General features: G+C 48.2%; 2 non-coding genes across 2 annotated transcripts; one reads left to right on the forward strand and one right to left on the reverse strand.

Moving 5' to 3' along the window:
• Positions 1-10,760: 10,760 nt before the first annotated feature.
• On the reverse strand, positions 10,761-10,832 carry trnaw-cca (transfer RNA tryptophan (anticodon CCA)). Its single transcript has one exon. It is a non-coding gene; the product is annotated as a tRNA-Trp (tRNA).
• Positions 10,833-16,548: 5,716 nt separating this feature from the next.
• Positions 16,549-16,621, forward strand: trnav-uac (transfer RNA valine (anticodon UAC)). The gene has a single exon. It is a non-coding gene; the product is annotated as a tRNA-Val (tRNA).
• The last annotated feature ends 9,288 nt before the right edge of the window (positions 16,622-25,909 follow it).

Raw genomic sequence — 25,909 nt, forward strand, 5'->3', positions numbered from 1 at the left:
GGCCATAAATGCAAGCGCATCAGCCCGCATACAGAGGTGGGCACTCACGTTAGCTGCCTATGACTACACAATTCGGCACAGACCGGGCACCGAAAACTGCGCCGATGCACTCAGCAGGCTCCCACTAACCACCACTGAGGGGGCTACCGAGCATGGTGCTGAGATGGTCATGGCTGTTGTAGCTTTCGGAAGCGAAGGCTCACCAGTAACAGCCCGTCAGATTAAAGTCTGGACAAATAGAGACCCGCTATTGTCTCTAGTAAAGAAATGTGTCCTGAACGGGGACTGGGCAGCCACGTACAGCGCATGCCCTGAGTAATTTAAACAATTGCACAGGGGCAAGGATGAACTCTCGATTCAAGCCGATTGCCTACTGTGGGGAAACCGCGTAGTCATGCCCCAGATGGGCAGAGAGGTGTTCATCAGAGAACTCCACAATGGGCACCCGGGCAATGTCACGATGAAGGCAATTGCCAGGTCACACGTTTGGCAGCCAGGGATAGACGCAGATCTGGAACTTTGTGTTCGCAGGTGCAACACATGTGCCCAGCTGGGCCATGCGCCCAGGGAAGCCCCCCTTAGCCCCTGGCCAAGCCTTGGTCACGCATCCATGTGGACTGCGCAGGTCCTTTCATGGGGAAAATGTTTTTGGTTGTAGTGGACGCCTACTCCAAATGGATCGAGTGTGACATTTTAAATTCAAGCACATCCTCTGCCACGGTAGAAAGTCTACGGGCAATGTTCGCCGCCCACAGTCTAGCGGACATCTTGGTCAGTGACAATGGCCCGTGCTTCACAAGCACTGAATTCCAGGACTTCATGGCAGGCAATGGAACTAACCATGTTAGAACGGCACCGTTCAAGCTGGCCTCAAACAGCCAGGCAGAACGAGCAGTGCAGATAATCAAACAGGGGATGCTCAGATTCCAAGGGGGTTCCCTACAAACCCGCTTATCACGCCTCCTGTTGGCCTATAGATCCCGACCACACTCGCTCACAGGGGTTCCACCCGCAGAGCTACTAATGAAAAGGACGCTCAAAACCCGATTATCCCTTATACACCCCACCATGAAAGAAATTGTCGAGAGCAGTCGCCAGTCACAATATTACTACCATGACAGGAATGTGAGGGCATGATGTATTGATGTAAATGATCCAGTTTTTGTCCTCAACTACGCTGCAGGGCCCAAATGGCTCGCAGGCACTGTGGTTGCCAAAGAGCGAAATTGGTTTCTGGTAGTTAAACTTACCAATGGACAAATCTGCCGCAAACATGTGGATCAAACAAAAAGGAGGTTCAGCAACCCCATAGAAGAAGCAGAGGAAGAGAACGATATAGAGTTCACTCCACCACAGGTGACCGAACACCGGAACCAAAGGGAGGAGAGACCAGTCACTGTGGGCAGTCCGGACAGGCCTGAGCACTGCAAACAGCAGACACTCAGGCCAGCGCCCAACAACTGGAGCCCCAACTCAGGCGCTCTACAAGGGAGCGTAAACAACCAGAGAGACTCAACCTGTGATCCCAATAAGACTTTGGGGTAGGAGGTGGTGTCATGTATTCAACCAGCATTGTAACCCATGTATAAACTGACCTAAGTTGTACACCGTGAGAACACTGACCACTAGGTGGGAGATACTCCTAACCTGGACCTTCAGGGAAAAAAGGGGAAGCTCCACCCACCTTCATCACTTGAGTGTGAAGGAATAAAGGACAGGTCACAGATTGACCTTCTCTCAAGCATGGGCCTCGTGTGTATTTATACTGTGTAGTAAGGACGTATCAGGCATTTGCTGTGTTAAGCGATGCTGCCTCTTCGTGCTTGAGGCAATCTCAATGAATTAAACTCTGAAATATTCCCGGAGCCTTTCAATTATATCCTGTGGGCTCCCCACTGGGACAGTCAAGATGCAACAGAGTTGAAATTAGTTTCAGTTGTTTGAACAAAGACATTATGGCCGCTGATTTGAGTCCCTCATGACATAGAATATGTTTCACTGCAAAATTCCGAAATTGAAGCTAAACGTCCCAAAACTAGAAAATGTTGTTCAGACTTATTATATAATGTAATTGGAAACGATGCTCTCTCTCCAATGGCCGTGTTCCTTCAAACACAATCAGACGCATTGTATTGATTGTATATTGTTCTGATGAATGTTTTGCACTCTTCTGTGTTAATTCAGTGATTACTTTCCAAATGTTAGCTGAGTCTCTCGGGTCTGCTCTACTTCACTGCGGTATGCGGCTGCCTACTATAACTCTGGATATGTAATTCTCAATTAAAGTGCAGTGCTCATTTTACTGTCGAACACTCATTTGTTCTAACTTAGAGTCAGCAATGAGTAAGGATCCATTTTTCCACAGCACCTCAAACAAATACAGCATGTCAAATCAATTAATGAAACACCTCGAACTAATAATATAAGGTGCAATTTTCCCTCATAGTATAAATCTTAAATGTACGGTTTCATTTTGGGTAATCTGCGATATACGCCTTCAAAGGCAATGGGAAAACATCGCCAGGGTGCAAAATAATTTGTTCTGGGCTCTGCATGTTTGTAATGTAGACAAATGTGCTGCTGATACAAAGATATGGTGGGAAAGCAAGTTGTGAGGAGGACGCAAACAATCTGCAAAGCGATATAGATAGGGTCAGTGAGTGAGCAAAAAATTGGCAGCTGCAGTATAATGTGGGAGATATGAGGTTATTCACTTTGATCGGTAAAACAAAAAAAGCTAATAATTACTTAAATGGGGAGAGATTACAAAATGCTGTGGAGCAGAGGGATCTGGGAGTCCTTTTACAGAAGAACATAAGAAATAGGAGCAGGAGTAGGCCATACGGCCCCTCGAGCCTGCTCCGCCATTCAATAAGATCATGGCTTATCCGATCATGGACTCAGCTCCACTTCACTGCCCGCTCCCCATAACCCCTTATCCCCTTATCATTTAAAAAGCTGTCAATTTCTCTCTTAAATGTATTCAATGTCCCAGCTTCCACAGCTCACTGAGGCAGGGAATTCCACAGTTTTACAACCCTCTGAGAGAAGAAATTTCTCCTCATCTCAGTTTTAAATGGGTGGCCCCTTATTCTAAGATCGTGCCCTCTAGTTCTAGTCTCCCCATCAGTGGAAACATCGTCTCTGCATCCACCTTCTCAAGCCCCTTCATAATCTTACACGTTTCGATAAGATCACCTCTCATTCTTCTGAATTCCAATGAGTAGAGGCCCAACCTACTCAACCTTTCCTTATAAGTCAACCCCCTCATCTCCAGAATCAAACTAGTGAACCTTCTCTGAACTGCCTCCAAAGCAAGTATAGCCTTTCGTAAATATGGAAAACAAAACTGCACGCAGTATTCCAGGTGTGGCCTCACCAATACGTTATACAGCTGTCGCAGGACTTCCCTGCTTTTATACTCCATCCCCTTTGCAATAAAGGCCAAGATACCATTGGCCTTCCTGATCACAAAAAGTTAGCATGCAGATACAGCAAGTAATTAGGAAGGCAAATGGAAAATTGGCCTTTATTTCAAGGGGGATGGAATATAAAAGTACGGAAGTCCTGCTACAACTGTACAGAGCAAAGGTGAAACCACACCTGGAGTACTGTGTACAGTTTTGCTCTCCTCATTTCAGGAGGGATAAACTTTCATTGGGGGCATTTCACAGAAGGTTCACAAGGTTGTCTTATGAAGAATGGTTGAACAGGTTGGGATCTACCTATTGGAGATTAGCAGAGTGAGAGATGATATCTTTGAAAGGTGTAAGATTCTGAGGGGCTAGACAGGGTAGATGCAGAGAGGATGTTTCCCCTCGTGGGGGAATCTAGAACGAGGGGACATAGTTTCAGAATAAGGGGTTGCCGATTTAAAATGGGGATGAGGAGGAATTTCTTCCCTCAGAGGGGCGTGAATCTTTGTATTTCTACCCCTGAGAGCTGTGAAGGCTCGGTCATTGAATACATTTAAGGTGGAGGTAGACAGATTTTTGAACGATATGGGAGTCAAGGGTTAGGCGGAGATGGTAGGTAAGTGGAGCTGAGGCCAAGAGCAGATCAGCCATGATCTCACTGAATAGTGGAACAGGCTCGAGGGGCTAAATGGCCTCCTCCTGTTCCGATGTCCCTCCGTGTAAGGTCTGGGAAACACACGGTGGTGATCTGTGGAAACTTCAACTAAATGGTGTTGTTTTAAAGGGGATGCAGAAACAGAGTGACCGAGAGATTTACACACAGCAATATTTGAAGGTGGGTAGACAATTTGATAAGGTTCCTAAAAAAGAATACAGGACCCTTGGCTTTATAACGTGAAATAGATTACACCGGTGAGGAACTTACACCAAAGCTTTATAAATCCCTGCTTTGGCCTCAGTTGGATCATGTTTACAGTTCTGGGCACCACAATTTAGGAAGGATATCGAGGATTTGGAGAGAACATAAGAAATATCTAAGAAACATTTTCTGTTGTTATTGAAAACACAAACACAGGTATTCATTGAAATCCAATCTGTAGGTGGCCACACACAGATTGAAGAGAGCCAGGGAGACCGACAGAATCGGGAAACATCGGGAAATGGACAAGAGATATTGACAAGGACTAAAACCGCTTTGAGACCAGACAATTGCGGGAACCCCTGTGGTTAATGAAAGGGCTTTGGGTGGTTGATTTCCTGACACACTTGTAATGTGGGGAAAGATGTGCCCAAATCACCCCCATATGGACCTCAACTCTTTCAGAAGCAAGAGAGTGTGTAACCTGGGTCTATAACATAAAGTAATGGGGTCCTTAACGATTAAAGCCCATTATTAATTCTCTCACACACTTCAATTATGTTTATGAAATGAATTGATGGAAACTTCAAGAACTGAACTTTAATGAGTTAAGGAACTTTAATCATTGATGAAGTTTTATCCCCTATCTGATTTTACACACACTTTATTTTAGGAGAGTGAGTTAAAATGCCCATCGCTCATGATACAAGGAACCTGGGGCTACTTTTAAAAAATGTATTCCACAGAAAAATATTCTCCAAAACAATGTTTCTGTCCGTGCTCAAACCAAGGATATTTCACATGTGTGGCGAACGTGATAACCGATACACGACGGAAACCTCTGCTTACACCTCGAAAAATATCATCCTGCAGCGCTGCCTCACTTCCCAGCAGCAGATCAAAGCCGCAAACAAACCAATCGATTATTCCCACTTCCCCACCTCCACAGATACTGCCCGACCTGCTGAGTGTTTCCAGCATTTTCTGGGGTTGATGTGCGTCGCTTTCAATCTTTAAAATTTCACCAAGCAAAGAAACGGTCAATCGAACTGTCCCTGTAAGCACTTTGTTCGCGTTTATTCACAGGAATATCTGCAGTCGGGAGCAGAAAAGGAATTAAAACCGAATACCGTCTTCGGGACAATCAGAATACTTCGTCACAGACAAGGCACCGGAAGGCTGGAAGGTAGATCACACCGGTTGTGGGAGAGCTGGTTGGTGGTGACATGGAAGTGTCTGCAGTGTGCGGGACCAGACTGCTTCCATACATCAACAATGAATGTCCCTCCCTTTATTTGGGAAAAGTACAACTGAGAGTGGACAAGTTCCATCCCGGTAGGAGCAATCTGAAGGTTTAACTGACTGACACCCTGGTTTTGGATGTCGTGCAGTGTGCACTTGCGTCAGTCTCTGTGACGCAATGGTTTATCGCGTTTGGCTACTAACCTAAAAGTTGGTAGTTCAAGCCCACCCAGAAGCGAAGTTTTTAACTGTGTTTTCCCTGAGGATTCGGTGCTGCACGGTTCCAGTTTGTCATTGCGCGTTTTGACTGCACAAACATATTCCGCAAACATTACCAGCTGTGCTCTTATCCAGTGAGTTCCCACTCCAATACTTTTATGAGCATTCAGTTCAAGTGTAGAGTTTGAGTGTATACAGAACTGTACAGTGATATCAGAAATTTTACAAGGTTGTGGGACATTGTGTTTTGTTAATATTGAAACACGAATATGAATCAATCCATTTTTTCCAATATTTAATTGAGCAAGTTTTCAAAATGTTTCCACACAATTTTGAACCAGGAACTTTTCGCGTGTGAGGCAAATGTGACAACCACTACACTACGGAAACACTGCAGTTGAAGTAATGTTAGGAACATAACCAGAGCTTTAACCTACACAGCTGGACTATACATCAGGAGCTGATTTTACGAGAATAGAAAGACGGTGCTATATTTAGGAAGGCTGTGAGTGTGGTAGGAATTGATCCAGTGTTTCCCAGACTTTACACATAGGAACAGGAGCTGGCTATTTAGCAGCGAGAGGTTAGGATCTGGAATGCACTGGAGGAAGACTGAATCTTATCTTTCAAACAGGAGTTGGATAAGTGCCTGAAGGAAAAACAATTGCAGGCCTCAGGAGAAAGAGCGGGGGAGTGGGACTCGCTGAGAGTCGGCACGGGCTCGACGGGCCGAATGGCCTTCCGTGCTGTAACCATTCCATGATTCTATAAGTTAGTGGCACATTTCATAGTGTGTGTGGAAGCAGAACATTGCAAAGGGACATTGATTGAGTCGGCTAAACAAGATGCATCTGATTCAGGAGATTCGGGGGGTGTGGAAATTCGGGAGTTTAATGACTTTGAAAGGAACATTTTTGTTTTGTGCAGTTTTGGTCAGAGAAATGTTTGTGAAAGGAATTTTTTGCACAGAGGAATGCAGCATTTAATGTTCTGCCTTAACACTTCTTTCTGTGTGTCGGGGTCACATTTCTTTTCGATGTCATTCTTCCAGAATTGATATTTCATTTGCTGTTTCACAATAACCAGACCCTTGCTCTAAAGTCAGTCGCACTGTTTCCCCAGTCTCCTGTTGATGTTACCAGCAATGAACATTTTGAATCAGATCCCTAAAGCACAGTGTGTAAAATGGGACATGTTTTAAAAATTAACGTGGGGCTCGCACCCCTGAATCCAAGATTAAGATTCTCATGCTCGACCGATTGACCTAGCCGGGCTTCTGCCAAATGCACCTTTTTGTCGCTGATTGCAGCCAGGCGCCTGTTGGCTCCACCCCAGATGTTTAAACTTGCTGTCGAGGAACTTACAGAATCCTCTTGAATGGTGGACCAGGCTCGAGGGGCCGAAAGGCCGACTCCGGCTCCGAATCCTGACATGTTTATGATCTTATAACCTTTCACAGGAGAACAAACTCGCCCCTGACCATGCATGAGGAGAAAGCTCCAGAAAATATTACCACCCGGTGAGCTTTCGCTTGTAAGTGTTAAGTCCTGACCCTGCAGTACAGACTCAGACGAGGCACATGCTGAAGTCAAGGTCACTCTGGACCTGCACCTTTATTTCACAGCTCTCATGTGCCACACTTGCCTGAGACCTGCCTTTATATATCTGTGTGGAACAGGTATGCAGTGTCTCCTGCAAGTGCACACCCGGTGGTAACGTATGCTTGTGGTTACAGGTCATATCGTGTTCCAGTCATGTATAGCATGGTAAGATACAGTTATATAAAGTAGTGTGAGATACATGACATCAAAATCCCCCAAGGTCTTATTGTCTTTATAGATTCAGACTCTCAGGTGATCTACGCTCTCGCGTGGAGCGTCTTAGTTGTGGTTCAGTTGTTTGCCTTGGTGCCTGTTTTTCTTTCAGTGTGATTGCTGGTATCTCGCCTGGGCTGTCAGTTGAGACTGCCCTTTCCTCAGGTTGTTCCCTCTGTCTGCCCACCAAGTGTGGTGTGAGTTCCATACTGTAGTCTGCCTCTCGTCCTGCAGTATTAATGGTGAATCTACCTTTTACTTGGTCTACATGCCTCCGACAGGTTTGTCGATTGTCCATTTGTACAACCAGTAGCCTGTTTCCTTCCTTGCCTGTTACTGTCCCTGTACGTCATTTGGGACCCCTGCCATAGTTTAGCACAAACACTTTGTCCCCTATCTCATTCCACCTCCCCCTCAAATTTAGGTCATGGTACTCAGTTAGCTTCCGGCGCTTAGCCTCAGAAATCTCATGCATGTCTGGGAGGATTAACGAGAGCCTGGTCTTTAAGGTTCATTTCATCAATAGTTGTGCGGGGGGAACCCCAGTCAACGAATGTGGACGAGATCTGTATGCCAGCAGCAGTCGCGACAGGCGGCTCTGCAGCGTGGGACCTTGGATTCTGAGCATGCCTTGTTTAATGATCTGCACTGCTTGCTCCGCCTGGCCATTGGAGGCTGGCTTTAACGGTACCGTCTTAACGTGATTTATGCCGTGGTCAACTATAAATTCTTGAAATTCTGCGCTAGTGAAGCACGGACCATTATCACTGACCAATATGTCAGGAATTCCGTGCATTGCACACATGGTTCTCAGGCTCTGCACAGTGGTGGAGGTAGTACTCGAGTTTAAAATGGTGAACTCGATCCATTTTGAAAATGCATTTTGCCCATGAATGGGCCTGCATAGTCTACATGCACCCGCGACCACGGTTTTTGTGGGCCGGGGGCTTAAGGGGGCCTCCCTGGGGGCATTACTGAGTTGGGCACAAATGGGGCACCGACGGATGCAGAGCTCCAAGTCCGCGTCAATGCCAGGCCACCAGACGTGGGATCTGGCTATGGCCTTCATTAGGACGATCCCCGGGTGCTCGCGGTGGAGCTCTCGGACAAACGCCTCTCAGCCTCGCAAGGGCATAATTATTCGGCTGACCCACATCAGGCAGTCTGCCTGTAGTGATAGTTCATGCCTGCGCCTATGGAAAGGTTTGATCCCCTCGGGGCAGGCATCACGGGTCTCTGCCCAGTCACCAGTTAAAACGCATATTTTGACGAAGGATAACGTGGGGTCGCTGGTCGTCCAGGCTCTGATTTGGTGAGACATCATGGGCGAACCTGTGGATTAAAAGGCACTGATTGCCATGACCATCTCACAGTCCTGTTCGTCCGAACCTTCCGTGGTCGCCAGGGGTAGCCTGCTAAGCGCGTCGGCACAGTTGTCTGTGCCTGGTCTGTGCCTTATTATGTAGTCGTAAGACACCAGCATGAGTGCCCACCGCTGAATGTGCACCGAGGCTTTGGCGTTTATTGCCTTGCACTCAGATAGCAGAGACGTGAGGGGTTTATGGTTGGTTTCCAACCTGAACTTGGCCTCGAAAAGGTATTGGTGCATCTTTTTGACACCGTACACGCACGCGAGCGCCTCCTTCTCAACCATACCGTACCCGCACGCCGCCCGTGAAAGTGACCTGGAGGCATAAGCAATAGGTTGTAATTTACCCGCATCATTGACATGCTGTAAAACGCACCCGACCCCGTACGCTGATGCATCACATGTAAGAACTAACTTTTTACCTGGGTCAAAAAAGGCTAAAACACTGTTGGAACATAGAAGATTGAGTTCTTTATTGAAGGCGCGTTCTTGGGCGTCCCCCAAAACCAATCGCACCCCTTTCTGAGTAGCACGTGGAGAGGCTCCAGCAGCGTGCTCAAGTTCTGCATAAAGTTCCCAAAGTAATTGAATAGCCCGAGAAAGGCGGGCAGTTCCGAGATATTCCAGGGCCTGGGTGCCAGACGAATTGCTTCGGTTTTTGATTCTGTTGGGGGGATTCCATCAGCGGCAATCCTTCTGCCCAAAAATTCAACCTCAGGCGCGAGAAACAGACACTTGGATTTCTTAACTCTTAGGCCTACTCGATCCAATCGACTTCGTACTTCCTGCAAATTGCGGAGATGGGAGTCGGTGTCCCTGCCCGTGATGAGTATGTCATCTTGAAACACAACCGTCCCCAGGATGGACTTGAGCAGACTCTCCATGTTGCGCTGGAATATAGCAGCTGCCGACCTGATGCCGAGTGGGCATCGATTGTACATAAAAAGGCCTCGATGTGTGTTGATGGTGGTGAGTAGCTGAGACTCTTCGGTCAGTTCTTGCGTCATATACGCAGATGTAAGATCTCGTTTCGAGAAAAGTTTTCCTCCAGCCAACGTGGCAAATAGGTCCTCTGCTCTGGGCAGCGGGTATTGGTCCTGAAGGGAGACTCTGTTTATGGTGGACTTGTAATCCCCACAGATTTGTACGGATCCATCAGGCTTCATGACGGGGATGATGGGACTTGACCAGTCGCTAAATTCCACGGATGAGATAATGCCTTCCCGCAGGTCCAGTTCGTGTTCAATCTTTTCCCTCATCACATAAGGCACAGCTCTAGCCTTGTGATGGACCTGTCTGGCATCCTGTGTGATGTCGATTTTAACTTTAGCCCCTTTGAATGTACCCACACCTGGCTGAAAGAGATGTTCAAAACGACTTAGAATTGCAGAGTAGTGTGCGATACATGACAGTAAGATGAACGTGTGAACGGCCACACTGCGGAAACATCTCCACCTTCAGCACCAGGTCAGACGGAGATGCTGAGCGAGCAGGTGAACTGCAGGATCCCACTTTTTAGGAGCTGATCGTTGTGCCAAGCAAATGAGTTTTGCTTTATGACTAATAATTAAAGGTGCGAGACGTGGGATTTGAACCCACTTTTTCAAAGCAGACTGAACACAACAGCTTAGACCGCTCGGCTGTCCTGACTATCCAGTGCTGTGTATGGCCACCTGCAGGTTGATTTTGAACTTTTGTGTCTTGTCACAAGAAATAAATGAGGGCAACAGGTGTTTCTCTGACTGACACCGGGGAAACAGTGAGACACACCTTGGAGCACGGGTCTGGTTATTGCCAAACAGCAAAGAAAATATTAATTCCGGGAATACCCAAAGGAGCAGTGACCTCGATGGGATTTGAACACGCAACCTTCTGATCTGGAGTCAGATGCGCTACCGTTGCACCACGAGGCCGACACAGGGAGCTTGAGATGTTCGTCTATAAGAAGATTCTGCAATACAAGGGGCTTTAAAATCCCTGTCCATTCCCACCAGGTATCAGAAGAAGCGCTCACCTGCCAGTCACCGTATGTTTTTGTTTAACTTTTGTGTTGTTTTCACGGGAAAGTTCATTAATTTACCCGTCATCTTCTTTTGTACAAAGAAAGAAATGCTGACTGAGGGACAGTCGATACTTCAATCATTTGTTCTGTGCTTTGCATGTTAACTGTTAAACCATATCCCAGTTTACACACTGTGTTTTAGGAGTCTGGTTCAAAATCCTCATCGCTGGCGACACCAGGAATCTGGGGCAACTTTTGTCAAATTTAACAGCACTGGTTATTCAGACACGCCAAATTTCCCCGGTGGATCCGTTTTCTCTCGCTAGAAGTTATCTATTTATTGGTGAAATAAAGAGCAATTAAGGAATAAGGAAGCCCTTTTGCTAAGAGAATAAATAGCAAATAAAAACAGCAAATGCTGAAAATCTCAGCAGGTCAGTTAGCATTTGCCAGGAGACGAGAGTCGCCTCCGATTATTCCCCTATAGGAACTTTCAACATAATGTTCCCGCCCGGGATCAAACCGGCGGCTTTTCACGTGTAAAGCAAACGTGATAACCGTTAGACTACGGAAACCTCTGGCCCAGTGGCCACAACAGAGGGGAGCTGACCAGTGAGCTCCCTCTGTGCTGATCACCACTGATTTTTAATGTGGAAGCAAGTCATCCTCGACTCCGGGGATTATCTAAGAAGAGAGGAGGATCAGGAATGTGTTGGCTCACCTGAAACAACTTCTGTCCCACACGAAAGTTCTCAATCCTTCTCCTCCGCTGCCTTTACAGAAATGTCACGGATCACCCAGCCACCGTGTTCACTTCCACATCCTCACAGTGGGGCCACAGAGGCTCCTACCGTCTCCCCGCGATCAGCGAACTCGCCCAGTTTGTAAAATTAAACCCGGGACACGTGTCCAGCAAAGGGCAGGAGAAGCGGGAGAGTGTGTAAGCTCGTTCTGTAACAGATAGTAGTGGGGTTATTAACGGCGATTACAACAATCATTAATCCTCTCACACACCTCAATTATGTTTCTGCGATGAACTGATTGAGAATGGAAAGAGTTAATGCTCGGGATCTTAACCACTCGACCAGGGAACAGCTTCGATAATTTGTATAAATATAAAAAATATATATTTACTTATGGACCTGAATATCAACGGCTAGCTGCCGAGACCTCATGGCGCAATGGTAGTGGGAACTAAATTTTGCCAAGAAGGACTTACATTTCTGCAGAGCCTTTCAGGAACTCATGTCGCCCCAAAGCATTTACAGCCGTTGAGTTATGTTTGAAGTGTTGTAGTGTGGGGAAAGATGTAACCAAATCACCCCACACGGAACCTCAACTCATTGCGAAGGAGTTCGGTGCAAATAATCAGGTGCCTCAGGGACTTGGACTTTCTTTTGAATGAGTTCTGCTTGTTCCTGCATTCAAGCTTGAAACAGCAACTGGGCTTCCATCTCACGGGAGCAGCGTGTCGTGGTTAGCGAGTAGGTGACGAGGTTTGGGGTTGATGTGCATCACTTTCAATCTTTGAAATTTCACCAAGCACAAAGGAATGGTGAATCCAACTGTCCCTGTAAGCATTTAGTTCGCGTTTAATCACAGGAATATCCGCAGTCAGGAGCTGAAAAGGAATTAAAACCTAATACCGGCTTCGGGACAATCAGAATACTTGCTCACAGACAAGGCACCGGAAGGCTGGAAGGTAGATCACACCGGCTGTGGGAGAGCTGGTTGGTGGTGACATGGAAGTGGCTGCAGTGTGCGGGATCAGACTGCTTCCACGCATCGACAATGAATGTCCCACCCTTTATTTGGGAAAAGTGCAACTGAGAGTGGACAAGTTCCATCCCGATCAGAGCAATCTGAAGCTTTAACTGACGGACACCCTGGTTTGGGATGTCTGGCAGTATACACTTGCGTCAGTCTCTGTGGCGCAATGGGTTAGCGTGTTCGGTTGTTGACCAAAAAGTTGGTGGTTTAAGCCCTCTTAGGGACTTCAACTGTGTTCCCCAAGGATACTGTACCGCACAGTTCCAGGTTGTCATTGTGTGCTTTGGTGTCACGAATATATTCCGCAAACATTGCCAGCTGTGCTGTTATCCAGTGAGTTCCCACTCCAATACTTTTAAGAGCATTCAGTTCAAGTGTCGAGTTTGAGTGCATACAGAACTGAACATAGATATCAGAAAATTTAACAAGGCTGTGGGACATTGTGTTTTGTTAATATTGAAACATTAATATGAATAAATCCATTTTTTCTAATATTTAATTAAACTGGTTTTCAAAATGTTTCCGCCCAGTTTCGAACCAAAGATCATTCGCGGGTGAAGAAAATGTGACAACCACTACACTACGGAAACACTGCAATTGAAGTGATGTTAGGAACATAACCAGAGCTTTCACCTACACAGCTGGCCTACACTTCAGGAGCTGGTTTTACGAGAATAGAAAGACGGTGCTATATTTAGGAAGTCTGTGAGTGTGGCAAGAATTGATCTCGTGTTTCCCAGACTTTACACAATGGAACAGGAGATGACCATTTAGCAGCAAGTGGTTAGGATCTGGAATGCACGGCTTGAAAGGGTGGTGGAGGCAGACTCAATCTTATCTTTCAAACGGGAGCTGGATCAGTGTCTGAAGGAAAAACAATTGCAGGGAAAGGGCGGGGAAGTGGGACTCGCTGAGAGTCGGCACGGGCTCGACGGGCCGAATGGCCTTCCGTGCTGTAACCATTCCATGATTATATAAGTTAGTGGCACATTTCATAGTGTGGGTGGAAGCAGAACATTGCAAAGGGACATGGATTGAGTCGGCAAAACTAGAGGCATCTGATTCAGGAGATTCCGGTGAAGCGGAAATTCGGGAGTTTAATGACTTTGAAACGAACATTTTTGTTTTGTGCAGCTTCGGTCAGAGAAATGTTTGTGAAAGGAATTTTTTGCAGAAAGGGATGCAGCATTTCATCTTCTGTCTTAACACTTCTTTCTGGGTGTCGGGTCACATTTCCTTTCGATGTTATTCTTCCAGAATGTATATTTTCTTTGGTGTTTCACAATAACCAGACCCTTGCTCTAAAGTCAGTCTCACTGTTGCCCCAGTCTCCTGTTGATGTTACCAGCAATGAACATTTTGAACCAGACCCCGAAAGCAGTGTGTAAAATGGTTTATGGTTTAAGAATTAACTTGCAGAGCAGAGATAAATTATCCAATTATGGACTCTCCTTCAGTTGGAATTTCTTTATTTGTGCAAAAGAAGATCATCGGTTAATTAACGATGTATTCCCGTGAAAGCAACATAAAATGTAGTTAAAAAGTAATCAACAAACTTAGTGTTCGAACCCGAGAACCTGAGATTAAAAATCTCACGCTGTATCAACTGAGCTCGCTGTGCTTCTGCTAAAGCAAACGTTTTTGTCACTGATTGCAACCAGGCGCCTGTTGGCTCCGCCCCAGATGTTTAAACTTGATGTCGAAGAACTGCCAGGATCTTCTTGAATGGTGGACCAGGGTCGAGGGGCCGAATGGCCTACTCCGGCTCCTAATCCTTACATGTTTATGATCATGCATGAGGAGAAAGTTCCAGAAAATATTCCCACCCGGTGAGCTTTCGCGTGTGAGGCGAACGTGTTAACCGCTACACTGCGGAAACATCTCCACTTTCAGCACCCGGTCAGACGGAAATGTTAAGCGAGCAGGTGAACTGCTGAATCCCACTTTTAATGAGCTGGCCATGGTGCCAAGCAAATGAGTTTTGCTTAATGACTAAAAATAAGAAATGGGATTTGAAACCGCGCTTTAAGAGCAGACTGCAATCTGAACGCAGCACCTTCAACGGCTCGGCCATCCAGACTGTAAGTTCATTTAAATTTTGAACTTTTGTGTCTTGTTACATGAAGTAAATGAGAGCATCTGGCATATCTGTGCCTGACACCAGGCAAACAGTGAGACAAACCTTGGAGCAAGTGTGAGGTTATTGCCAAACAGCAAAGAAGTTTACAACTGTTGAAGAATAATCATCCCGACACGATTTGAATACACAGCCTTATGATCTCGAGTCAGACACACGACCGTTGCCCCACGAGGTCTATAGTGCAAATTGTTCATGTTTGTATACATGAAGGTTCCTGAAACACAGTTTCATTTACCCTGCATTGGTGCAATGAAAGGGCTTTAAAATCCCCGGCCACTCCCACCGTGGGTCAGACAGCATCAGAAGCAGTGCCCACCTGTCACTCACCCTCTCACGCCCGCTTTCTTCACCTGCTGCCCGCGGACCGCAGCAAATCCAGTTCATCATCATCATATGCAGTCCCTCGAAGCGAGGATGACTTGCTTCCTCGCCAAAAAAGGATGAGTTCACAGGTGTTTCAATATTCCAGGTCCTGAAATGTATGTTGAAGGGTGGAAGATACCTGTGCGTGGATTTTTTTAACGTGTGATGGCCGTTGCACCCCAGCCATCACACGGGCTTGACAGAGCGAAGTATTCGTCCAGTGGCAAGGGTTAAACAAGACGACTGGAGACCAGCTCTGCTGCACGGACCCAGTGCGCACACATATCGCAGTGTGGGCTGGCCCGTGCTGCCCCTGGGCCCCTGGCCTTGAACTCACCCCGCCCCTGGGCAATGATCACATCCCTCCACAGTCTCTCGCCACTCCTTCGCCCCGATCTCGCCGCTCCTGCTGTATCTGCCCACACTCCAATCACCGACCTGGACCTTGATGACATCACACTTCGCTGCCGCCGCCCTCCTGCACCAGCTCGCGCTGCTCCCTGGAGTCGTCTCCCGGGATCTCCAAGCTGCTCCCAGGGCCGCTCGCCGTTCCTTTTATGGCCCCGACCTGCCGCTGGTGTTCTCCCGTTAGTGTATCCAGGCTGCGGGTGGCCACCCCGAGCGCAGCAGAGGGGTTTCTGCATTAGTTCTGGGTGGGGGCAGTATCTTTCCCCTTCTCTCTTCCTCTTGTCTGTATCCCTGGGCTTTTATTTCTCTATTCCCCCTGTCTCAGTTTCTCGTGTTTAAAAGGGAACAAAAGATGAAATGGGTTTCATTGTGGAACAATTTACTTCACTCAAAGTTAGATGCACTGCTGTTCGCCATGAGGTCAAGGTAGCTAGCCGTTGATATTCAGGTTCATATATAAATATATATAAATATATCAACATCTATCATAACTGTTCCCTGGTGGTCGAGGAGTTAAGATCCGGCGCACCAACCTGGTAACGATACTCGATCAATTCATCGCATAAAAATAATTGAGGTCTGTGAGACAATTAATAATTGCTGTAAGCACCATGAATACCAATACTTTCTGTGATAGACCGAGCTTACAGACTATCTGGCTTCTCCTGCCCTTTGCCGGGCACGTGTTCCGGGTTTAATTTAATAAACTGGGTGAGTTCGCTGATCGCGGGGAGACGGTAGGAGCCTCTGTGGCCCCACTGTGAGGATGTGGAAGTGAACACGGTGGCTGGGTGATCCGTGACATTTCTGTAAAGGGCAGCGGAGGAGAAGGATTGAGAGCTTTCAGTGTGGGACAGAAGTTGTTTCAGGTGAGCCTCCTCATTCCCGATCAGCACAGAGGGAGTTCACTGGTCAGCTCCCCTCTGTTGGGGCTGTTGTGCCAGTTGTTTCTGTAGTGTAGTGGTTATCATGTTTGCTTTACACGCAAAAAGTCCCTGGTTCGATCCCAGGCAGAAGCATTTTGTTTAAACTTGCCAAATGGGAACAATCGGTGGCGAGTTGAGTCTCCTGGCAAATGCTGCCTGATTTGCTGAGATTTGCAGAATTTGCTGTTTTTATTTGCTATTTATTCTCCTGGCAAAGGGGCTCCCTTATTCCTTCATTGTTCTTTATTTCACTTCAATAATAGATAACTTTCAGTGAGAGAAAACGCATCCACCGGGGACCTTTTGCGTGTGAGGCCAACGTGATATCCGCCACACTGCAGCCCATCAAAGGGTGAGAAACCACTGAATATAAAGGATGAGCTCACAAATATCAGGGGCAGTGCAGTCTGGTCAACGTCAAACCCTCCTTTCTTCTTCAGCAGAGGCATGAACGGGAATCAGACGCCACAAAGTTTAATTAAAGACATAAATACAAGTAACACTTCTAAATCTTTTCACTTTAAAATTCTTTTACTTTATTTGAAATCCTGTGCACGGTCGGAATAACCGTTGCTGTTAAATTTAACAAAAGTTGCCCCAGATTCCTGGTGTCATCAGCAATGAAGATTTTGAACCAGACTCCTAAAATACAGTGAGTAAAATGGGTCAACATGCATAAGAACATAAGAAGATAAGAAATAGGAGCAGTAGTCGACCATACGCCCCTCGAGCCTGCTCCGACATTTAATACGATCATGGCCGATCCGATCATGGACTCAGGTCCACTTCCCTGCCCGCTCCCCAAAGCACAGAACAAATGATTGAAGAATCGACTCTTCCTCAGTTAGCATTTCTTTCATTGTGCAAAAGAAGGTGAGGGGTTAATGAATGATGCTTTCCCGTGAAAACAATACAAAAGTTTAAGAAAAAAGCATACGGTGACTGGCAGGTGAGCGCTGCTTCTGATACCTGGTGGGAATGGGCAGGGATTTTAAAGCCCCTTGTATTGTGAAACCTTCATATCGCCTAACATCTCAGACTTCATGTGTGGACCTTGTGACGCAATGGTTGCGCGCCTGACGCCAAATCGAAAGGTTGTGTGTTTTAATCGTGTTGGCGTTGCAATTATTTTCAACATTGTTCTTCCAGAAAATATTTTCTTTGCTGTTTGGCAAGAACCAGACCCTTGCTCCAAGATCTGTCTCACTGTTTCCCCAGTGTCAGGCAGAGATACGCCTGCTGCCCTCATTTATTTCATGTATCAGGACACAAAAGTTCAAAATCAACCTGCAGGTGGCCATATCTAGCATTGAATACACAGGGTGGCGGAGTCGTTTAAAGTGCTGTGTTCAGATCGCAGTCTCCTCTGGAGATGCATGTTCGACTTTGACATTTCTTATTTTTAATCATTTAGTGAAACTCATTGTTCGACACCACGACCAACTCCTTAAAAGTGGGATTCTGCAGTCCACCTGCTCGCTTCACATTTCTGTCTGACCTGGTGCTGAAAGTGGAGATGTTTCCGCAGTGTCGCGCTTAACACGTTCGCCTCACAAGCGAAAGCTCCCTGGCCGAGAATATTTTCTGGAGCTTTTTCCTCATAAATGCTCAGGGGCGCATTCTGTCCTGAACACTCAAGCTAAGGTGCTGAGTTCATTGCCCATGTTGTTAGCAGCCTGCCAGTGAATCTGTTTAAGGTGTTCAAACAGATTCCTGACGAAGCTGTCCCGGCTCGCTTCCCGGAGACACCGTGGTCACCAGTGCCCCAGTTTCAGTGGGTCAGCCCCGGGAGGTTGGCCATCCGTCAGAGAATACCCAAGATCAGGGATCAGTCTACGGACAGGGATCCCCAGCCGGCAGCCTTCGGCGGTGAGGGACTCACAGGAGAGGTCGTGGTGGACCAGCCATGAACTGAGAGTCCCCAGCCTGCAGCCCCCGGCTGTGCAGAATCCTCAGTTAATGAAATGAACTCAGCAGCCACACCTAAAGGGGAAGTGTGTTGTTGCCCCAGAGGGGCCATTCCCCCGATAATGTGGGACTCAGGCACACCTCCAGTCAGAACACTCTGGGTCCTGCGGTACAGACCGCCTTACCGCCGGCCACACAGGCAAACCAGAGGCTGAATAAGGGAAGGAGAAGAACAGGGATTAACTTGGCCAGTCGGAGACGGGTGGCAGATGTATATAATAGCACGATATGAGTTCAAGAATGTTTAAGAATTCTAGTTTTAAATTAAGATTTTAGAAATTTCAGGTCACCACAACCTCACGAGGAATCCATGGGTAAAGAAGTAGTGAGAGGAATAAGATCGGTTATGAAGGAGTTGTGGCCGGCAGTGTAAGGGGTGGTTTTCAGGGGGTCAGCTTGCCCTTCTGACCTTATATGAGCGGTTCCGAATCGCTCGCTGACCCTTGGTTCTCGACACTGGAATTATGAAGGGACTGTGAAAGACTTGGACAGACAATCGGTTTCCAGGTAGGAAGCAGATATGGCTTTATTGTGTTTATAAAGAAGTAAAAGGCACACCTTTAATAACACACACAGACCAATACACACTGAGGGGTACAACACATTGAATAAATTGTCAAATTACAGCCTGTGGGGAAAAGAATACAGCTTAAACTCTAAATGGAGTAAAGAGGAGAATGCAGATACATTTACACAAGTTATCCCAGCCTCCCCCCTCCCAATTCCCCTAACTAACTAAGTTGTCGCTCTTAGGGTTCAGGGGCTATGCTCACCAATCCCTTTAGACAGTTGCCGGTGAAACGTGGTTTCGGGGTTCGCTGCACTTGGCCTTCTAGGCGAGCCGTACCCCGGACAGAGGAGAGGACTTCGGACTGCGTAGTCTTCGGTTGGGGTGCGTCCGTTGATACGCTAAGTTGCGTTTTGGATGTATGGGTTAAGTACCGACTTTCTTTGGTTAGGAATAGTTTTAGTTAGTCCCTTTTGGTAATTTCTCCCCCGTTGGGTCGTGCAGAAGTAGATTGTAGAGTGATTGTCAATTTGGTTGCTGACAACCTTTCGTTTCGTGGGCCTCGTTCTCGGTCAGTTCTTGATGAATTCTGGTAGTTTCCTTCACTGTTCCATTTCTTCAATGTAGAGGAAGCAGGCTGCTTGTGTCTGTGTCTGTGTTCCAGTCTATGTCCTTGTTCGAGTCAGTGCGAGTTCCAGTCTGTGTTCTGTTAGTTTTTCCTTGTAAAACTGGGGGATAGATATATCCCCCAAAAAAGGCTTTGTTATCTCCCATCAAATCTCTTGGGCTCTGTTTAAACTGTTCTGTCCATTGATTTTCAAATGTCTCCTTTGTCGGCAGTAACTCGATTAGGGTGTGAGAATGTGCTCTCACTGGTTTTGCATTGTTTTAGGATTGTCCAGTTTCCTGACCATGATTTCCATTGTGCTTGATTGGGTAATTCGATTATCTCTTAGGGGGTGACTAGTTCCCCCCAGACAGTCTGGGATCCTTAATACATGAATGTGCTTCACAGAGTTTAGCCCCACCTTCTGTACTCAGTAACTCTTTTTCGCAGCCAAAATGTTGTAGAATCTTAAAATTGATCTGCTCCTTTCCATAGATGTTTAGGGGATCTCAGGCTTCTGAAATTTAGGTCCATTTTGAATTCTCTTTCCTATGAGTCGAAACACTGGGGGGTCGGGGGGGGGGGGGGGTCTCGATGAGTGCATTCCCTTTTATCCCCTGCAGGCGTCGTCTGCCCATTTAAACTCATTTTAAAAGCCCAGAAAGGGATTCTTCTTCTCTGCAGGGGAAAGGTACCAGGCATCTTTGCGAGATATGGTAAATTCTACATTCCCCCGCTGTGATACCATGTCATTTATGGTATCATCTTACAGGTGAGCAAAGTTCCTGGCTCTCAAGAAATAAACTAATACCAAAATATGCATTACACTTATGCAACATCACCACAGAAACACACTTTTCCCTTTACAGGTACAAACTTTTTACGTTTCCACCCTCCCAGCTTGGAGGGGGTTCAATCCCTACAATTGCATTTCAGCACAGTTACATTTCATTTCAATTGCATTATATTCACCAGCATGTACTCAACGTACAACCACATTACAGAAGGAAGAACATCGATTAAAATTAAACAACATCAATTGGTTTCCTGAGGTTTGTCCATCACCCGATAATGTCTGGATCCTGCCCTTGAGAACTGCTCTTAGGCTGGCTGACACACAAGACAAACTCAAAACAATCACCCAAACATTACTGCAACATTACTCTCAATTCTAAACTAAACCTTAAAATGTAAAATGATGCAGTCAGCTACCTTCGACTAAAAATTAGAGCTATGTACAACCGCCACCCGTCTCCGGGTGGCCTGGTTAGTCCCTGTCAGGCCCATGCCTGGTGCGGTCTGATAGCCGGCCGGATGCTAGGGTTTCCCTGCAGCCGGTGAGCTGGAGACCCTTGTCTCTGGGACAGCTCGATGCTACTGCTCCTATGAGACCCTCACCGCTGGAGGCGGCTGGCTGGGGGTCCCGACTCTGAGCGGCCTCTGTACTTCTGAACTTTGGCCTTTCCTGTTGGGCTGCCCTTCTCCGAGGATCGAATCTCTGAGGCTCAGCTGCCGGTGACCACGGTATCTTTGGCCGTGGCTTACAGAGGGTCCTTCTCAGGGCTTGGGTGACTGGGGGTGCGTCCGAATCCCAAACGATGGGTGGGATAGCCCCTCCAGTTGTGCAATTCACCGTCCCTATAGGCACGGTTTCTGAGCCTGCCACATTCCCTGTGGGCCCTCCACCGTCGGGGGCGGCCAACGGAGGGTCCCTGTCCTGAGGACAGTTCACCCCTCCCGGCTGCCCTCTGTGCTTGGCTGACCCTGGGTTGTACATCTTGGACTGGTTGATGTGGAACCACTTAGTACAGCGGGGCAGCTTTATGGCATAGACCATCGGGCTTGCCTTGTCGACAATGCTATATGGCCCCATATATAATGCTTCACAAACCCAGACCCAAGCATGGTTCCTCACCATGACCTGGTCCCCTATCGTGGTGTTTGCTGGTTTCTAGCAGCAAACGGTTACTCTGATGCTGTCTGCCCATGTTACTAGCAGCCTGCCAGCGAATCTGTTTGAGGTGTTCAAACAGGTTCCTGACAAACCAGTCCCAGTTCACCTCTCTGAGCTGACCTTCTGTGAGCACCGGGGCTTGGACATGGGTGGGGGTCCGCAAGATCCGGCCAGTCATGAGCTCGCATGGGGACGACCCCGTGCTCTTTGACTGGCTGGCTCGGATCCCCATTCGACCAATGGTAAGACCTCTACCCACTTTTGGGGTGAGTTTCCCGTTTCCTTCCGCAGCCTTTCTTTAATGGTGTAGTTTAAAAGCTCCACATTACCCGATGACTGTGGATTGTGGGCAATGTGCCATTTCCCCTCAATACCGAGCACCTTTAGGGTTGCCTCCATTACCTGCCCGGTGAAATGGCTCCCCTGGTCCGACTCCACATACTGTGGGAGTCCCCACCGGGAGAACACTTCCCTCACTAGAATCTTAGCTGTCCCTAGTGCGCTGGCTGTTCGGCAGTTGAAGGCTTCAACCCATTTTGAGAACACGTTCACCAGGACTAGGCAGTATTTGTAGCCTCCCTGGGCGGTGGGTAGGGGCCCGATGTAGTCAATTTGGATTGACTGCCATGGTCCCTCTACCCTCCTGACGTGTCCGAGGGACACCTTCCTTTTCTGGGGGTCAGGGTTGTTCGCAGACTCAGCAGGCAGTTCACACAGAACTCGCGGACGTCCTCCCTGAGTCCCGGCCACCATCCTGCCTTTTTAACCGTTGCCAGGTGGTCTCAGGCCCGGGGTGTCCCGCTCCTGGACCCTCATGGGCCAGTTTTAGGAATTTCCTCTGGTGCTGCTGTGGCACGACCCATTGTCCCTCTTTAAACAGCAGGCCTTCCTTAACAGTAATGGCTGCTGTGCCGTACGGATCTTCTATTCTCTCTCCTCTAGCTAGCGAGTTCAGGACAGCTTTCAGGACCGGGTCCTGTGCCTGAACTCTTTTTAAGTCAGGGGCCAAAGCTATCCTTGTACTCTCTGCTGCCCTGTTCTTATTCTTGACCGCTGCTATGCGGCCGGTGTCATAGGGGTCCCAGAACTTTCCCGTGCGGGCACCTTCTTTGGCCAGTTTGTCAGCCTGTTGGTTTCCCTCTGCACGCGGTTCGGTTTTTGAATGGGCCTTCACCTTATGTATGTAGACCTTTCCTTCTTTCCCCACCGCTGTCATGATTTTCTCCAGCAGGGGCTTGATTGTAGGGGTCTCCCGTCAGCGCACGTGTATCCGCGACGGGACCATATGGCCAGGTACTATGTACACGAATTGCAGGTGAACATACTGTCCGAGCAAATCGTGTACGGGATAGGGAATTCCTCGGGGTGGGACACCACGTACATTACGGCGGACAGTTCAGCATGCTGGGCGCTCATGGTGCTGCGGAGCTTGATTACCCGGGCAATACCTGACCTTGGGTCATAGGCTCCGCACTCAGTGAGTCGTTTGCCAGCAGATACCATGCTGGACCCGTCCACGTAGATGTCCCGGCCTGTAGGGTGTAACCCAGCCCGAAGGCAAATGTTCACCTCCCATACCCCTTCTATGGAGCACCTGTGGGCTTTCCCTGGGTAGATTAGGTTGGCTGCGAGCCTTGGCTCGCGGGGGCCTTCTACTCTGAGGTCCATCTGGGAGAGGAGCAGGGTCCAGCGAGCAATGCGGGCACTGCTCACCATCCCGTCCTTAATCCTCCCATCTAGGAGCATCTGAATAGGTGTGTGGTGGGTTAGGAGTGTTAGAGGAGAACCTCCCGTGAAGATCAAGGATCTTTTCACTGCCCAATGTGTGGCGGGGAGGTGTCTCTCACAGTTGGAGTACCCCTTCTCCACATCTGTGAAGATCCTGGAGGAGTAAACCACCGGTCTCAGCTGGCCGTGCCGCTCTTGAAGCAGCACTGAGCTCAAACTGTCCCCGCTGGCTGCCACCTCCAGGAAAAACTCATTTCCTACATCTATCGCTCCTTCGGCTGGCGCGGTCTGCAAGTCCTTCTTGAGCTGATTAAATGCTGCCTCGCAACCCTCATCCCAGTCCCACTCTACCCCCTTGTGTAGGAGCCTGAGCAGAGGGGCTGCGGTGGCTACATAATCCTCAATGAAGTCTCTGCGGTGCCCAGTGAGCCCTAGAAAGGATCTTACCCCTGTCACTGTGTTGGGGGCTGGTAACTCCTGTACTGCCTCCCTTCTAGCCTTGTCTATGGCCCTTTCCCCAGCGCGCACAGTCAGCCCCAGGAATTTGACTTCCTTCTGGCCGATCTGTGCCTTATTCGGGTTTACATTAAACCCTTCTTCTTTTAGCAGCTCCAGCAGTTCAGCCAGCAGTGGGCCATGCTCCTCCCCCTGATCGGTGAACAGGAGCAGGTCATCCATATACTGCACCAACTGCTGGGGTCTGCTAAAGCCCTTTAAACAGTTCGCCATACATTGGTGAAAAATGCTGGGACTGTTGTGGAAGCCCTGGGGAAGACAGTTCCACGTGTATTGTTGGCCCTTAAAGGTAAAGGCGAACTTATACTGATCCTCCCGATTTAAAAGAATGGACCAGAACCCATTTGAAATGTCCAACACCGTGAAAGTGGTCGCGGATGCTGGAATACTCCCTATGAGGTCCGCTACGGCTGCTACAGTGGGTGCACAGGCAGGGATATTCTTATTTAGCACTCGATAGTCCATGGTGGCCCTCCATGAGTTGTCCCATTTCTTAAGCGGCCACAGTGGAGAGTTCACATGGGTAGCTAGTCTTAACACCCCTTGCTCTATCAGTGATCCCAGCGCCGTTGTCAGGTCTGCCTCTGCCTCCCTGGGGAAGTTATATTGCTTTTGTGGTCGGGTCATGGAGTCCCCTTCTATACTAACTTCCACCCCCGTTACCCTGCCACAGTCATGTTTGTGGGTGGCGAATGCAACAAGGTGTGCCCGTACATATGCCTGGTACTCCACTGTGGTGTTACTGACCAGTAATTCCAAGTCATAACCCGCCACCTCACCTTCCCTGTCTGTCCCTATGGCTCCCCATAGATAGTGGTTCCTCAGCTCCACTAGGATCTAGTGGCTAATGATAAAATCAGCCCCCAGGATACCTTTTCCCTCCTGCTCCCATTTCATCAGGACACACTTCCATTTGGTTTTGAGTGTCCCTAACTGAATGGTGAGCGGGATGGGAAACGAACCAGTTTGCTCGTTGCCTGTGAACCCCACTAGACTGTACGGGACCCCGTTCGATAGAGGTGAGGTATCCGGGTTATCTGCATGTACAAGGGTGCAGGAAGCACGAGTATCTAGCAGGTTGTTCCCGTTCACTTTTTCCACCTCCATTGTAACGCACGGTCTCTTCCAGGCATCGTACTCGAGGGAACACAGGTACACAGGCTGCGCTGGCTCTAGTCATACACATGGGTGGGTTGGAGCAGAGGGATTTACCGTACCGGCGACTGTACCGGTTGCAGTAGCTACTGCTCCCAGTCCATTTATAAGTGTCTGTAGGGTGGCTACGAGTGTCTCATATGAGTCGGGTGTTCCTGCCCCGGCCTTACGGGCTGGGGTTGGAGCGTCTTTTCCCTTCGTCTCTTTCCATGGGTTCCTACAGTCCTTCCTCCAGTGCCCACTTTTCACACACCCAAAACATTCACCCCCTTTGTGGAGAGGGTTCCCATCTTCCTGATGCCACTCTCTCTTGCCTTGGCTGGTTTAATCTCATGGACCTTCCCGTTCCGGTAAGCCAGGGTCAACTGTCTGACCACTGCCTCCTCGGTGGTTCTGGGATCTCTTGGATCGAACCAGACCTGGGCTTTTGCCTTTACTCCAGGGAAGCTGTTTGCCACCAGGCTGCGGAGCCAGTGAGCCAACTCGTTAGGGGCCAGGTGGGCCCGGTCAAGAACACCACTACAGGCCCTTTCGTAGAGCGGCCACAACCTGTCGGCGAAAGCCTGTGTAGTCTCCCCATAGAGCTGTACTGCCTTCTCCACTCGGGAGAAGGGACTCCCGTCGTTCATACTCATGGCTTCTAGAACCTCCTCCTTAACCGTAGCGTACGTGTTTCGCCCCATTCTGCTGTCTGCAGAGAGGGAATGGCACTGCTTGGTGTCTAGCGAGAAGAGCAGCAGCTTAGCATGCTCTGAATCATTGCACCCGTTAATATCCCCTGTGTGTTCCACTTCCAGGAAGTGTACCGATGGATCCCCCTGTTGGGTGAGCTTACTTAGGTGGCCTCTCATAGCCCTCAGTTTTTGGGTGTCATGGGGGCTATTAAATTGCTTACTGGGGGTCCTGCTGCCCCATTTGCACCAGGTGGGCCAAACATCTGCTGCC

This window comes from Pristiophorus japonicus, unplaced genomic scaffold (assembly GCF_044704955.1).
Source record: "Pristiophorus japonicus isolate sPriJap1 unplaced genomic scaffold, sPriJap1.hap1 HAP1_SCAFFOLD_91, whole genome shotgun sequence".
Taxonomy (NCBI): Eukaryota; Metazoa; Chordata; class Chondrichthyes; family Pristiophoridae; genus Pristiophorus; species Pristiophorus japonicus.